This window comes from Rhinolophus sinicus, chromosome 5 (assembly GCF_057876585.1).
Source record: "Rhinolophus sinicus isolate RSI-liver-muscle chromosome 5, RSI-T2T, whole genome shotgun sequence".
NCBI lineage: Eukaryota > Metazoa > Chordata > Mammalia > Chiroptera > Rhinolophidae > Rhinolophus > Rhinolophus sinicus.
The window spans coordinates 26,656,632-26,670,781 of NC_142505.1; the positions used below are offsets into that span (position 1 = coordinate 26,656,632).

General features: G+C 37.9%; 1 long non-coding RNA gene and 1 pseudogene across 1 annotated transcript in view; one reads left to right on the top strand and one right to left on the bottom strand.

The window, feature by feature from the left end:
* The window catches only part of LOC141567099 (uncharacterized), a 231,428-nt gene that overhangs the window by 214,708 nt on the left and 2,570 nt on the right, over nucleotides 1–14,150 (bottom strand). The window lies entirely within an intron of this gene.
* Nucleotides 6,666–7,200, top strand: LOC148758229 (small ribosomal subunit protein eS12 pseudogene; annotated as a pseudogene).

Genomic DNA, 14,150 nt, shown 5'->3' on the forward strand with positions numbered 1-14,150 from the left:
TCCTTTTTTGTTCCTCCTTGCAATTTATTTGTTAAGTAAACAAGTATGGAATTTTGCTGATTGCATTCCTGTGGTGTTTACATGCTCCTTTGTCCCTGTATTACCTGGAAAACGCTGGTTAGATGTAGGTTTGATCAAATTCAGATTTAATTTTTTGGCAAGAATATTTTAGAGGTAGTATTGTGTTCTTCCACTTGGAGGCAAGGAAAGCATGGCTGTTTTTTCTTTTTGTGATGTTAGCAACTGTTGTTAATCATTTCAGAGTTCATAATTTCTGTAGGGATTTCTTTTCTGACTATATGATTTGTTTTTGGATGAACAGTTTCAAAATATACAGTAACACTGTAAGAAGCTATTTGTGTTCAAGTTGATGTAACTTTCCCCTCTATGAAATTTCAATTTACTATAAATTTGAATTTACTTCTCAAGATCCTTAGTCAATAGAAATGATCAACAGAATGAAATGGACAGAAACACACGCTTTTGCATGAGTGCTTTAAAATGAAAAATAATTTCCAACTCCATGTGAGAAAGAAGGAAAGTCAGATAAGAAAATAAAACTGTAGGACATACTCAAAGTACATAATTTTGTTATGGCCTTGGTAAGTACCCTTATCTCATGGCTTTTCATTACTGGAAACCAAACAAAAACAAATAAGTAGAAATAAGTCAACATTCCCACATACTTGCCTAAGAAATTAGCCTTTCCAAGAAAGCCTTGAAAAATATTTTTTACTGTATTGTAAATCTGAGTGACAAATTCTATCTTTAACCCTAACAGAAAGGAAAGAATTTACCAGATGTTGCAATGGGATTAACGAGAAGATGCCCTCCTAGTTGGGCCACACCAGAAAAATTCCCCAGAAGGCAGAGTACATGGAAATTAAGTGATACCCCACCATGACGTCAGCACCAGGAGCAAGAGAGAAGCCTCATTCTCAGCTTTCTTAGGTTATAGTGAGAGGGAACTGTGTGTCTGCATAGGGGACAGGAGTGGCAGGGCTGGAGCCATAGCATCAGTAGCTAATTGTCTGGAGTGGAATAAAGGTGCTGTTGTCATCATCCAAAGCCATTTGTGCAGCATGTAATTGCATACGACTTTTAGACTATGCCTATTTGATCTTTTGGTGTGCAGGGTAGCACATTAGGCACAATCCCAGTGGAGTAGTTTCAGCTGGAGAGTAAAAGTAACTCTGTATCTGAAGTACAAGACACTGAAATGAACAATTATAGATCAGGTAGGAAGAGAAAAACATAGTTGGCTTTCAAAAAGGGAATCATAGGAAATTCTACCAGAAAAATATTCTGATACGAAATGGAGCAGTACCCCTACTTTGTGTTCCAAAATTTTATGTGAAAGATGTTTGTAACTCTGAACACATTTCTTTGTACAAAGTTTCACACAGTGATGAAGTTCCCAGGGAGCCTAGAAGTTGGCAATGTTAGAGAGGGCTATTTTGTTCGTCATTCATTCATTCATCAAAAATATGAGCTTCTACTACATCTGAACACTGGGGATGCAGAAGTAAATATCCATTTCTAATTATCTAACACTAAGACAACTGGATACTGCATAGTATCATGTAAAATTATATTTTTCATCTATACTTCGATGAAAATATACTATAATACAAATAGTGAACTAACATTACAGATAACAATGGTTGAAATCACCATTAGTGAAGTACTTTTTAATGGTTTCTACAAATGGAAGAATTTCTCTAGTAAGGCTTGGTGACAAGAAGAGGGGTTTGAAGGCTGTGGTCATACTGCTTTTAGTTGGGGATGAATGTAAGTGAGAATGAGCTGCTGAAGGGCTAAGTAACACAGTAAATTGCCAACTTTGTGAATCTAAAAAAGAAGAGGTAATCCTCTCTTTCAGGTTCTCAAGAATGGACGTGAATCTTTGACTAAAGCCAGTTATGAGACAATGGGCCAGAGAAGCTAACAAACCTTCAAAATAACATGATTGGGGTCCTTTTGCTGCAGGAAATACACTTACAACTGCAACTTTTAGATGTGATGTTTTTACTCAAGACACAATCACACTTACTTGCAAGAACTATTTTGTATACTTCCCAAAATTTATTTTAAAACTTTACAGTGGAATAAGGGTTGCTCTTTCTTGGAGTAATAATGAACATCAAGTTGAATGATTTTCTAGAGAGTGATTCCTTCACTATTTGATGTTAACAGTTCTTCGATATTTTCACGGTTTACTTCACTAAATCCAGACTCCTTAGCAAGATCTAAGATTTTTTAATTTTCGTTCAATCACTTTTATGTTCACACTTCTCTCAATAGTTCTGATCATTTGCAACTTTCCTTTTAATCTATGGGCTTTTGTAGGTCTCTTAGGCTCACTAACATTCTTCAAGAGATTTTGCATCCGCTTGGAAGACATAGTCCCATGAATATAGGAAAATAATAGTAACGATGTACACTATATTTGAGCAACAAAAATAAGACATTAAGTCCTTTTGGAAAAACAGCTAAATTAAGACTGTACATCCTCTCATCTGGAACTTATGTGTAACCTAAATGTTTTTAGTAGTATACACATGCATATTTCATACAACAGATGATTTTCCGGGGGGAGTAAATTTCCAGAACTTTTGGAAAATTATTATATGCAATATCCAGAGAGTGAGAGTGAGAGTTCAGATTGTCAGGGATAGCAGTACTTAAAGTGAGGTATACAATGAGACCTTTAGCTTACCCTAATCAGCTCAGAATCTGATTTCTTTTTCTTTTAGTTTAAGAAGTCACATTAGTTGTTCGTATGTCACTACCAAAATACATCTCTCTCACTAATCAACACAAACTGAAAAATAAGCTGCCTTCATCATGAAAAACTCAGGATCAAAACAAAAGACAACTATATTGGGGTCATAGTAATGAATTAAGCAGTGACTGCACTACTCTAAACCGCTATAGCTCCATGACATGTCCGGCAATGCAGGGAAAATGAAATTACTCCTTGTCATAATTACTGAGTGTTTAAAGATACTTAGTCTGTTAAAATAATATATGTGAAAAGATTTCATAAACAGTAAATTTCTATCAAACTATATAAGGTTGCTATTATAGACTGAATGTGACCCCCAAATTCATATGTAGAAGCCTAACCCTAGTACCTCAAAATGTGACTGTCTTTGGAGATAGGGCCTTTAAAGGGGGTAACTATGTTAAAATGAAACTATCAGAGTGGGCCCTAATCCAATCTGACTGGTGTTCTTATAAGAGGAGATTAGGACACACAGAGACACCAGAGGTGCATGCACAGACCACCATGGAAAGAAGCAGTAAAATGGTGGCCATATGTAAGCCAAGGAGGGAGGGCAAAGAGGAAACCAACCCTGCTAGCACTTTGATCTTGAAATCCAAGTCTCTATAACTAAGAAAATAAATTTACATTGTTTAAGCCATCCAGTCTGCAATACTTTGTATGGCATCGCTAGAAAACAAATACAGTAGCTATTGTTCTTTGAAATTAAAATAGCAACTGGAGATTAGAGTTCAATATAAGCCTGATTAAGCCAAAGCAAATTTTTAATGCAATTGGCTGCCATAAATTGAATTGTTTCAAAAGAAGAAAAGTTTCCTGAATGGAAAACCCTAGGAACACAATGAGAGGTCATTTCTACGGTGGCCAAGTCTCTCACCATATTGAATTTCATAAACATGCGTGGTAGCCAATAGCTGCCTAGTCCTGAAAGTTTAATCTCTTAATAGATCTTTAGATACCTGTGCTCATTCCAACCAATTTCAGAACAGGCAATTATTTCTTCAGTGAAACTCATAAAGAGGCTTTAGGGGAAGTTGTTTCTAAGGTGATAAGATCAGCGATAACTTTTAGAATAAGGCCCATAATCTTGGTCCTTTGCATATTTGGGCACTGAATATTCAATCTTCCAATCAACAGGCTTTTAAACTGAGTCTACACTGTCACTTGATTAAGTAGCGTGCTAAAATAACAGAAGGTTCTTTTTCAAAGACAGATTGAATAATGGAAGTTTTATTCTCTTCTAAGGTGTAAAAAGTACTTGTAATAATGAAAAAGGCTTTTGTTGTGGATGTTGGTAGCACACAGTATGAGGGGGGAAAAATAGTATTTTTGCTTGTAAGTAGAGTCAAGTCATTTTTGCTAGGGAGAACCCATGTAGGGCTGGGAGTCAATGACTTTTGTTCTAATCCAATTTCCATCTTGCAAATGTGATGAAGTCTGTTCAGAGGCCTGCCTTCTATGAAAGCCATGGAGTTTCAGGGCTCTTCACTTGTGCAGGACCCTCTTTTCAAGGTCCTGGAAGGAGGCCTAATGAAAGTAAAGTATTCTGATATTTTTTGATGTTGATGTTTTTCAGCTTTTAAAACTTATAATTGGTTATGATTACCTGGTTATTCTAAATATTTGCTTTAGTATCTAATTGTATATTTCTAATTTTGTATGTACCAAATAAATATCAGCTGAGAAGGTATGTAGATCATAGCTGTTTTACAAATTATATATTTATTATTCAAAGAAGATAAAGGATTTGTCAACCAGAGGAACGTTTGCCTCCTGGGGACTATTTGGCAAAGTCTGGAGACATTTTGGTTGTCATAACAAAGCGGCAGAGATACAGGCATCTAGTGAGTAGAAGCCAGGGATATTGCTTAACATCCTAAAATGCACAGGACAGCCACTCACATCCAAAAGCTATCTAGCCCAAAATGTCAATAGTGTACAGGTTGAAAGGTCTTAAAATAAACTGTCAACACTCAAAACTAAGAGGTGGTAAGTCAGGATTTAGAACTAAGTGTGTCTAAATTACAAAGCTCATGCCCTTTCCACTACATTACTCTGACTGGTTATAATAATTTAACTCTTCCCACAGCAACACTAACATCAGTGGAACGAGTGAGTCTAAATTTTATGTTGCATCAATGGTCACTGAATTTGCCTTCTTAACACTCTGTAGAAACAAACAGATGTATATACTGCTATGCGGGGTATACTGTATGCACAAAGGGGAGGCAGACAAGCAAGATACAAGCAGTCTTTTTTCAGAGTTATCTGTCCTAGTTAATGGCAACACCACACAGTTATACAAGCCACACTCCAAGAGGAATTCTTAATTCTGTCCTCTCCCTGCTTCACCGTATTTAATCCATGAGTTTTATCTCTTGAAACCCACACCATGTTATCCAACTTATCATCCTCTACTACTACTCTAGCATTCACATTGGTGTACCAGTGTACACTACATTCAGAATGATCCTTTTGAAATATAGATCTTAATATGCCACTCTCCTATGTGCTTGTCACCACACTAACTGCTCATCCCTCCACGACCCCTTGCTTAAACCACACAATGACCTCCCATTGGTCTTAGGATGTTAGCCAAGATCCCCAAGATGGCCTACAAGGTTCACTTGGTCATACCCATGCCTTTCTTTCCACAATCACCTGCCATCTTTCTCTCTTATCTTTGATGCTCTAGCCACTGGCTTTCCTTTATTTCTTTGGCAAAGATATGTTATTTCTCATTACAAGGCCTCGCACTATACTTAACACACTCTGCTTTTCGCTCCTACTTCTTTTTCTTTCTTTCTTTCTTTTTTTTTTCTTTTTTTATTTAAAGCAGTTAAATAAATCTCTCACTTCTTTGGGTAGGTCACATTCCCTCATTCTAGGTTTTTGTAGCACTACAAAGATTTTCTTTGTAAACTTATGAAAGCTATAAAGCTATAGTTTTACATTTATATATGTGATTATTTAGGGGAAAAAATGTCATCTGCACTATAAGCTTCATGAGTGCAGGTACAGCGTAGACCTTTGCTTGAAAAACAAAGTATGCTGAGAGTCTGTTCCCAGTGTCTCTTAGAGAACTTGGCATTTAATGGAGCTCAAGAAATACTTGCTGAATGAATTAATGTACACACAAATTGATGAATGCTTGGATTCATGAATACATGGTAGTAAAGGGCTCAATAGACTTCTGTAAGTATAAGCCTTAATGCTCAGTGTAACATAAACTCTGGATTAGGTCTTATACCAGCTGAATCAGAGCCAACAAGGTATTAGGCAACCAGAGATTGTTGAGCCAGATGGTCACTGTGACAAAAATATATCAAGAACTACTGGGCAAACTGGGTTTTTCCAAGGAATAAAGCCTTTAATTTAGACTTTTGTATGAACCAACAAATTATTTTCCCAGAGTAGAATAATTAAGGGTATCTGACATTGGTGAAGATGATTCCACAGATTCAATTGCACATGGCAAAAGAGTACAGGATTCTCTAAAAGACCCAGAGGTCCAATTCCAAGGTGACTTTTCATGATCCAGCAGAGGAAACAGGGCTCCTGGCATCTAAGCCTACATCCTGAGTGACCCAAGCACACTCAGTCTACTTTGAGCTGTGTGGAGCCTTGAACCCAAACAATGTAGAACCTGACAGTCCATTTGAGGTAAGAAAACACAAAAGATTTTAAAAGGCAACATAATAATGCCTCACATTGGAGTCAAGTTCAAATATAGGAAATTGCTCTTTCTAAATGGCATGTAAAATGCAATACTAGACTCTAAATTTGAGGCATCGAGTTTGTATTTGACTTCAGGACATTGACTTCATGTCTTTTTCTAGTATTGTGTTCTTCAAATTGCAGGTTATCCCAACATAAAGTGACTTTTCTCCAAATCTGTCAAATATATATCTTAACATTTTTATGTCAAGCTTTTTCCCTGCCAGCGCAAAATGGCACGGGGGCAGAGGCTTGGGTGCATTCAAGATTGGGCTCCACCAGTTATCCACTGCCATGACCGAGGACGGCATTCCTGCTGGAGGTATAATTGACATTAATTCTGCTCTATAAGAGGTGCTGAAGACCGCCCTCATCCATGACAGCCTGGCGTGTGGAATTCAGGTAGCCGCCAAAGCCTTAGAGAGCACCAAGCCCATCTTTGTGTGCTTGCACCCAACTGCGATGAATCTATGTGTGTCAAGTTGGTGGAGGCCCTGTGTGCGGAACACCAAATCAACCTAATTATACTTGATGACACCAAGAAGCTAGAGGAATGGGTTGGCCTCTGTAAAATCGACAGAGAGGGAAAACCCCGTAAAGTGGTTGGTTGAAGTTGTGCGGTGGTTAAAAGCTATATATAGCAAACAGTCTCAGGCCAAGGATGTCATGAGGAGTACTTCAAATGCAAGATATGAACAAATAAACTTGGCTTTTGTTTTTATTAAAAAAAAAAAAATTATGTTGATAATGAAAGTGAGCCTTTTCTAGATGAATATGATAAAGTAAATAACAGTAAAATATTTTAGCTATAACATTCATGTTAAAACAACTATAATTCAACAAACTAAAATTCAACTTCTTTTGTTTTTTGCAGTGCCATTTTTCCATCCATTTACCAACACGCTGCCAATGAATGACCACAAAACAACAAAACTGGGTTGGCTTTTCCCCAACTTGCTCCAAAAGAGATGACACTAGAATCTTCCAGAACCCAAACAAAGGATCAGTGGCCCCTTGATCCTTCTTGCTTTTAATGTATCTCTGTATAAATAAAGCAGCTAGTCCAACCCTTTCTAAAGCTCAAAGCAAGACTTAAATGCCTAAGTGACATGTCCCTAGACAGGGACAGACACTCTAGTACAATGAAATGCTGAAATTAGAAGCGCTCCTAATTTTGCATCGCAAACAGGCTCGTTGCACATTTTTTAAATACAATTACACAAAGTGGTGACCCACGTGTCCTGGCTAGCACTCCTTCTTAGGGCAAACAAAAGACAAATTGACTCCTTCTTCTAAAGTCACAACACAATGACAACATAATTGGTATCCAAGTGGCACCTTTCACAGGAGCTGCTGTAAGGCTTCACATCAAAGACCAGCTCACCATGAAAAATTTCAAGTTTAGTTCTAGAGTTGGTCTAGGATGGCTGAGTATGGAAACATTGACTGGAACATTTCAATTCTCTTGGTATTTTCCCTACCCCAATCACTCTGGAATAAAGAACTACCAGCTTAAAACAAATACAACTAGCAAGTAAAATAAAAGGGCAGGTATACTTGTGTTTTCAATAAACATTTGAGATTTTGCCATATACAAGATGCTGTAAGAGACAAAAAGTGAATGAGACAAGGTTTGTTCATTTATAAAAATGAGTACTGTTTGTGTGCCAGACATTGTGCTAACTGCCTTATAAACATTACCTCATTTAATCCTCACAACCCCATGATATAGGTAACAGTATTATTTTAATTCTACAGATGGTGGGATTGAGATTCAAACAGGTCTTTTGATAAAAGGCACAGAAGCAGTACATGGTGAGGTAGAATTCCCATCCAACTATGAACTACTAATGAAATCTTAATAGAAAAGAGAAGTTAGCAGCAAACTTGATCACAAGGCAGAATGAAATCGCTGACAATAAATGCTACTTATAACTTGGGGTACACATAAAGCTGATGAAGTTTGGTGAAGTATTGTGACATTTATTTGCCTGTTTGCATTAAGATTCATTATGGTCTTCCCCTTACTTTGCATGAAAGAGGATTGACTCTGCAAACTACATTGCCCAGATTCCTTTTCTGCCTAGGTTGGCCCAATGGAAAGTACTCATTAGTGGATGATGGGAGGTAAATGGAATGAAGAAACAAGCCAGGATGTTTCTACTCTTTCCCTTTGAGCAATATTTCTGTCCTCTGAGCACTAATAGTACCTGCGAGTTCACTATTGCTCCAGCTCCCATGAGGCTGGCCTATCACAGTTCCAGCTTCTGCCAGTGGCTCTAACCCATGGTTACACCACCTATGCCTTCTGTTCCTCCAGCCATGTAGTTGATAACAGCTTCTAGGAATTGCTATTTTCTGCATTGCTTTTTCTTTTCCTGTGTGCTTTTTCAGCTTTTCTAACACCTGTTACTAATTTCCCATACTACACTCCTTGTATTGAATGACTTGGCATGGTGGTTTTATTTATCTGGCTAGATCCTAAATGATGCAGGTATCACAGAATTTCTGCTGGATCTGAAACGACTGGATAGATAACAATAAAATATTAAAGGTTGAGTAGTCTTAGCAGCATCTTTCAGCTTTGCCCTCCCTCTCTACCCCCATGACTATCACATAAGTGGGAATCCTTATGATGAAAAGACACATTAAGTTAGACCCTTTTCAAAGAGACAACTAAGGGGAAGGCATTTGGCATGGGTCTTTCTCTCCCTGTTTAGGGAGTATTAGTGCAAACAGAAGAGGAATTTGTTTTCTCTCCGAAAAACAGGTGGCAAGTGATACTAAAGACATATATGGCACTGAAGTGTGACCAGGCCTTCTGTATTTTCTGCGTTTTGGCTCCTGGGCGTAGTGTGTTAAAGGCAGATTGGACAACTGATATGAGGACACTCTACAGTTAGCCTCAATCAGAGTGAAAAAGATGCAGGTGGCCTGGCACTCAGGCTATAGATACCCCATATTGGTAATGAACAACACAAGCGAGAAATACTCCAAAGCTAAAATATGCAGCATCATGCAGACAAATCACAGTGTCATCCCCAAGATTCAAAGCCTCCCGACACATGCAAATCAAAAAAGCTTTACAGGATCATGTATTGTACCAAACTCCTCCAAGGAGGCAGGAAATGAACACAATAAATATAAAGCAAAATTGGTAAACAACTATTAAAGATCAAAATAGCTAGAATTTATAGTACTCAACTGAGGTTCCGCGGTAGAATTAAGCCCTCGTGTCCTAAGTCAATGTGGCTTTAAAGTGAGAGTCCCCATCCAGCAGCACCACTATCACCTGGGTACAAGTTAGCAATGAAAATCTTCAGCCCCCACTTCAGACCTACAGAATCAGAAACTGTACGAAGTGTGATCCAAAAATACAGGGAATGTTTAAATAAAAAGAAATTATTACAGTAAAAGATACATTGCCATTAACCCCCCTCAAAATACTCCCCCTCGCTCGTACACACTTATCCCATCATTCTTGCCACTTTCTGAAGCAGTTCTGGAAGTCGTCTTTTGTGAGTGCCTTTATTTCATCCTCCATCATGACACACTCCGTGTCATACTCGTACATCACTGCTGATATGGCAATTTCTGTCAAATAAAAACATCACAGTGTGTCCTCATCCACCTTATTCACTGCATCTGGCACAGTGCAACTTCTGGCTCTTCCCCAAAGTCAAAATGATTCAGGACGTGGAGGCAGTCACGACAACGCAACCAAAGACACTCGCGAAAGAGGACTTCCAGAACTGCTTCAGAAAGTGGCAAGAACAATGGAATAATAATATTCGAAGCGAGGGGGGATATTTTGAGGGGGATTAATGGTGATGTGTCTTTTACTGTAATAATTTTTTAATTTTTTTTTTTTTTTTTTTTTTTTTTTTTTTTACCAATTACTTTCAGTAGACTCTGGCAAATATCTTAATCTTTCTGAGTCTCAGTTCCTTCATTTGTATTTTGGGGGCATTGACAGCCTCTGCCTCACAGGGTTGTAACGTGGACTACTCACAGAAGGTTTGCAAACTTCTTAGCACATTTCTTACTATTGTACAGTATTTTCTTTTGTGTCTCTTTTCCATGTCTGAGAAGACTAAGAGTTATTCCAAAGCCATGTATCAGATGGAGGTCATTGCACTGTCAGAATGTTTGTTTACAGAACCAGCCATGGAAATTTTACACGTTTTGTTTCATTAGGTACAACAGAGTTTTTCTACCTTAGTACTACTGACATTAGTGACCAAATAATTATATGGGGTGTACTGTGCATTGTAGGATGCCGGTAGCATCCTCCTCCATCCCTTGGCTGTGACAACAAAAAAGATTCCTGGATATTGCCACATGTCTCCTGAGTACAAAATCTACTCCCTCCTCCCATCATTTAGTATTTGTTTGAGGAAGATTGAAAGAGAAGAGGGTTATGCTACCCAGTTGCATGAATAATCAGGGAAACTACTTATAAAACACTAACAGAGGATTTTTGCTAAATGGATTTATAACTTCCATTTTGCAGACCATTTGCTACAACAAAGAATGTTTACACAGAAGAAACTAGGTGGTGAACTGGGACAAGTAATTTAATAATTTTGGTAGAACAGAAGCTGACTACTAAATAAATACTGGTGTTTTTATGTTGTTGATTTACCCATATTATGTTATTGATTTTAACTAACTCAGCTTGGCGTAACATAAGCCATCTTAGAAGTTAACAGTTACTATTAAAATATTACCATTTCATTAATTTATATTTCATTATAAACATAATTCACAACCCCATTCTTCCCAGACACAAGACTTAATGTGCTCAATGACCAACCCCTTAAAATAAAATACAAAATGGTCCACATCTGTCGCTGTGACAGACTGAGCAGCAATCTTATAAATAAACAGTTGCATTTTGTTCAGCTATTCAAGCTGAGTCTTGGGGCTTGTAAATAAAAGACAAAAGGTAGCCCCTGGGAATTCCTAATTTTCTTAACTCAATCCCTTCCCCTCTGAGGAACACCCTAGGCTAGACTAGCAGAAGTCTCCTGGGGTCCTGAGGTGAGATAGTGAGCAGGAGGGAGGAGGTGATCTGTGGGTCCAAGTGATGAGTACCTAACGTAAGTTTATCTTGGGTGGTAAGAATGGGATGAGTCTAGCATCCTTGGAGCACCTTTAATAGTGTGTGTCTCAGTTGTACACATGGCTGAAGTCGCCAGAGTGTTAGTCTTCTTAATTACAGTTCGCAGAGGTGGGTGTATCTGGGCTGTCACTCACTAGTTTGAAACATTGGGATTAGGAAAGCTGCTACTGGCTCAAACTGGTCTGTATACTCATATCTGGTACATACAGTATGACCTCAGTGATCAGTTTGTCCTGAATGGATATTCAGTCCAGAATGGAGAATGTAACTGAGACAGCAGCATAACTGTGTCAGTGTGGCTAGAATGTTCAGCCACTCAGAAGTGACCAATCTGGACTGGTCAGGCAGCTTGGAGTTGCCAGTCTAGCTGAACTATCATTATGTCTAAGCTTCCTGTGTACAAAGTAATTAGGATGTATTATAAATTTCATGTTTGTGTTCCCCCCAGATTCATATATTGAAGCCCTAATGTGATGATATTTGCAGCTGGGGTCTTGGGAGGTAATAAGGTCATGAAGCCCCCATAATGGAGTTCTTGTAAGAAGAAAACTAGCCCTTTCACTCTGCTCTCTGGCGTGTGAGGATCTGATGAGAAGACAGTCATTGTCTATATACCAGAAAGAGGGGCCTCCCCAAAAACCTAATCATGCCGGCACCTTGATCTTGGATTTCTAACCTCCAGAATTGTGAAAATAAAATGTCTGTTGTTCAAGCTTCCCAGTCTGTGGTAGTCTGTTATATGGTAGCAGCCCAAACTGCCTAAGGCAGGTTGTTTCTCCAGCATTCTATCCCGCGGGGTTCCCACTCTGATTTCCCATCATTGTGATTGTGGCTTCCACACGTCACTAGGTACCTGCTTCTTCACTGGCTGGAGAAATCACACAAGGACCATATCGAGCTGAATTGTGTAGAAATTAGAATAGTAGCTTCTCCTGGATGATGATGCTCCCATAGATTTTTACTTCACGCAGGTAGACCAAGTCAGGATGTATTCTTACTCCTTTCTTGATATTCAAAATGACTTTTGTTTTTTCAATCATGGATGATAGATTTGAATACAAACCTGGACCACCATTTCCAAAGAGACTCAACACACTGTTTTACTATTATCTGAAGGAAAATTAAGCTCACCAAACAATACATTTCTGAATGAGAACAAGAGCCAGATAACCTATAGTCTGTGTGCCCTTCACCTGACTGCTTACCTTTCCTCTGCTCTTGTTCAAATAATTATTTAGTGGATCATATGCTCGAATGCCAATCTGGCAGGCACTCAAGAAAAATAGGCAGTCTTTTTTTTTTTTTTTTTTTAATTTTTTGTTGTTGTTGTTCTTGTTTCTGTTTTAAGACCAGGAGAAAATATTCAAATGACATGGAACTGACAGAAAAGAGCAGATGTCTGCAGTTTATTTTCCTTGATTGGATTTTAATCGCATTTGCATAGGGCCTTATTTATTTTCACTTTATCGCATTAGGGAGTCTGGATTCACAAAGCCAACTAAGGGTCAGTGTTTGTTCTGGATGATGGATGATGAAGCTGTGAGACTGGGATCATCCCAGGAAAAGCCTATGATTCTGAGCAGAGACAGCGAGTGATACAACACCGGGAACAGCTGCAGATCAACCCGCACAATGTTTTCTCTGGACTCTCTAGGAAATAACACTACTAATCATTATTAGTAGCTTACATTCCTTGGTCATTCTGCTAAGCACTCTACATGGAAAATCTAATTTAATGTATTTATCACTGTGAGTGAAATACAATTCTACAACCAACCCCTTATCAGCAATCCTGATATCAGTGAGCTCTAAAAAACAAAACAAAGTAAGATTTTGTCCCCACAAGTTTCTTTCAAACCGATTTGTGGCAAAACATGGCTATAACTGATATGAAGCTATGAAAGTCTTATTTCCTTATTTATTTAGCCCATTTTGTGTGAATATTTATATATTTGCTGTAGAAATAGAAATGTATGATTACAGGGTGCTATCCTGGGGAAGAAGGGTGTATAATTACCTTTCCAAAATCTGAAAAAGGCAAAATTTGGAAATCAGCCTTTCCCCAAAGTTTTGGGGTAAGAGATTGTGGGTCTGTAATATTATTATCTGAACTTTAAAGATGAGAAAATTGATTCACAGAAATTAAATAGTCTGTTCTTCAGAAAGTGTTCATAAAAGGATCAGTTTCTTTTTCTACCATATTTCCCCAAAAATAAGACCTAGCTGGACAATCAGCTCTAATGCATCTTGTGGAGCAAAAATTAATATAAGACCCAGTAATTTATTTTATTTTATATTATATTATATTATATTATATTATATTAATTATATTACATTATATTATACCCGGTCTTATAGTAAAATAAGACTGGGTCTTATATTAATTTTTATTCCAAAAGACGCATTACAGCTGATTGTCCAGCTAGGTCTTATTTTCGGGAAAACACAGTAGGTGATAGTAGAGCCTATATACATATTATATGAGCATTATGTGTATTTTAGGTCTGATTAGTTAAGCCA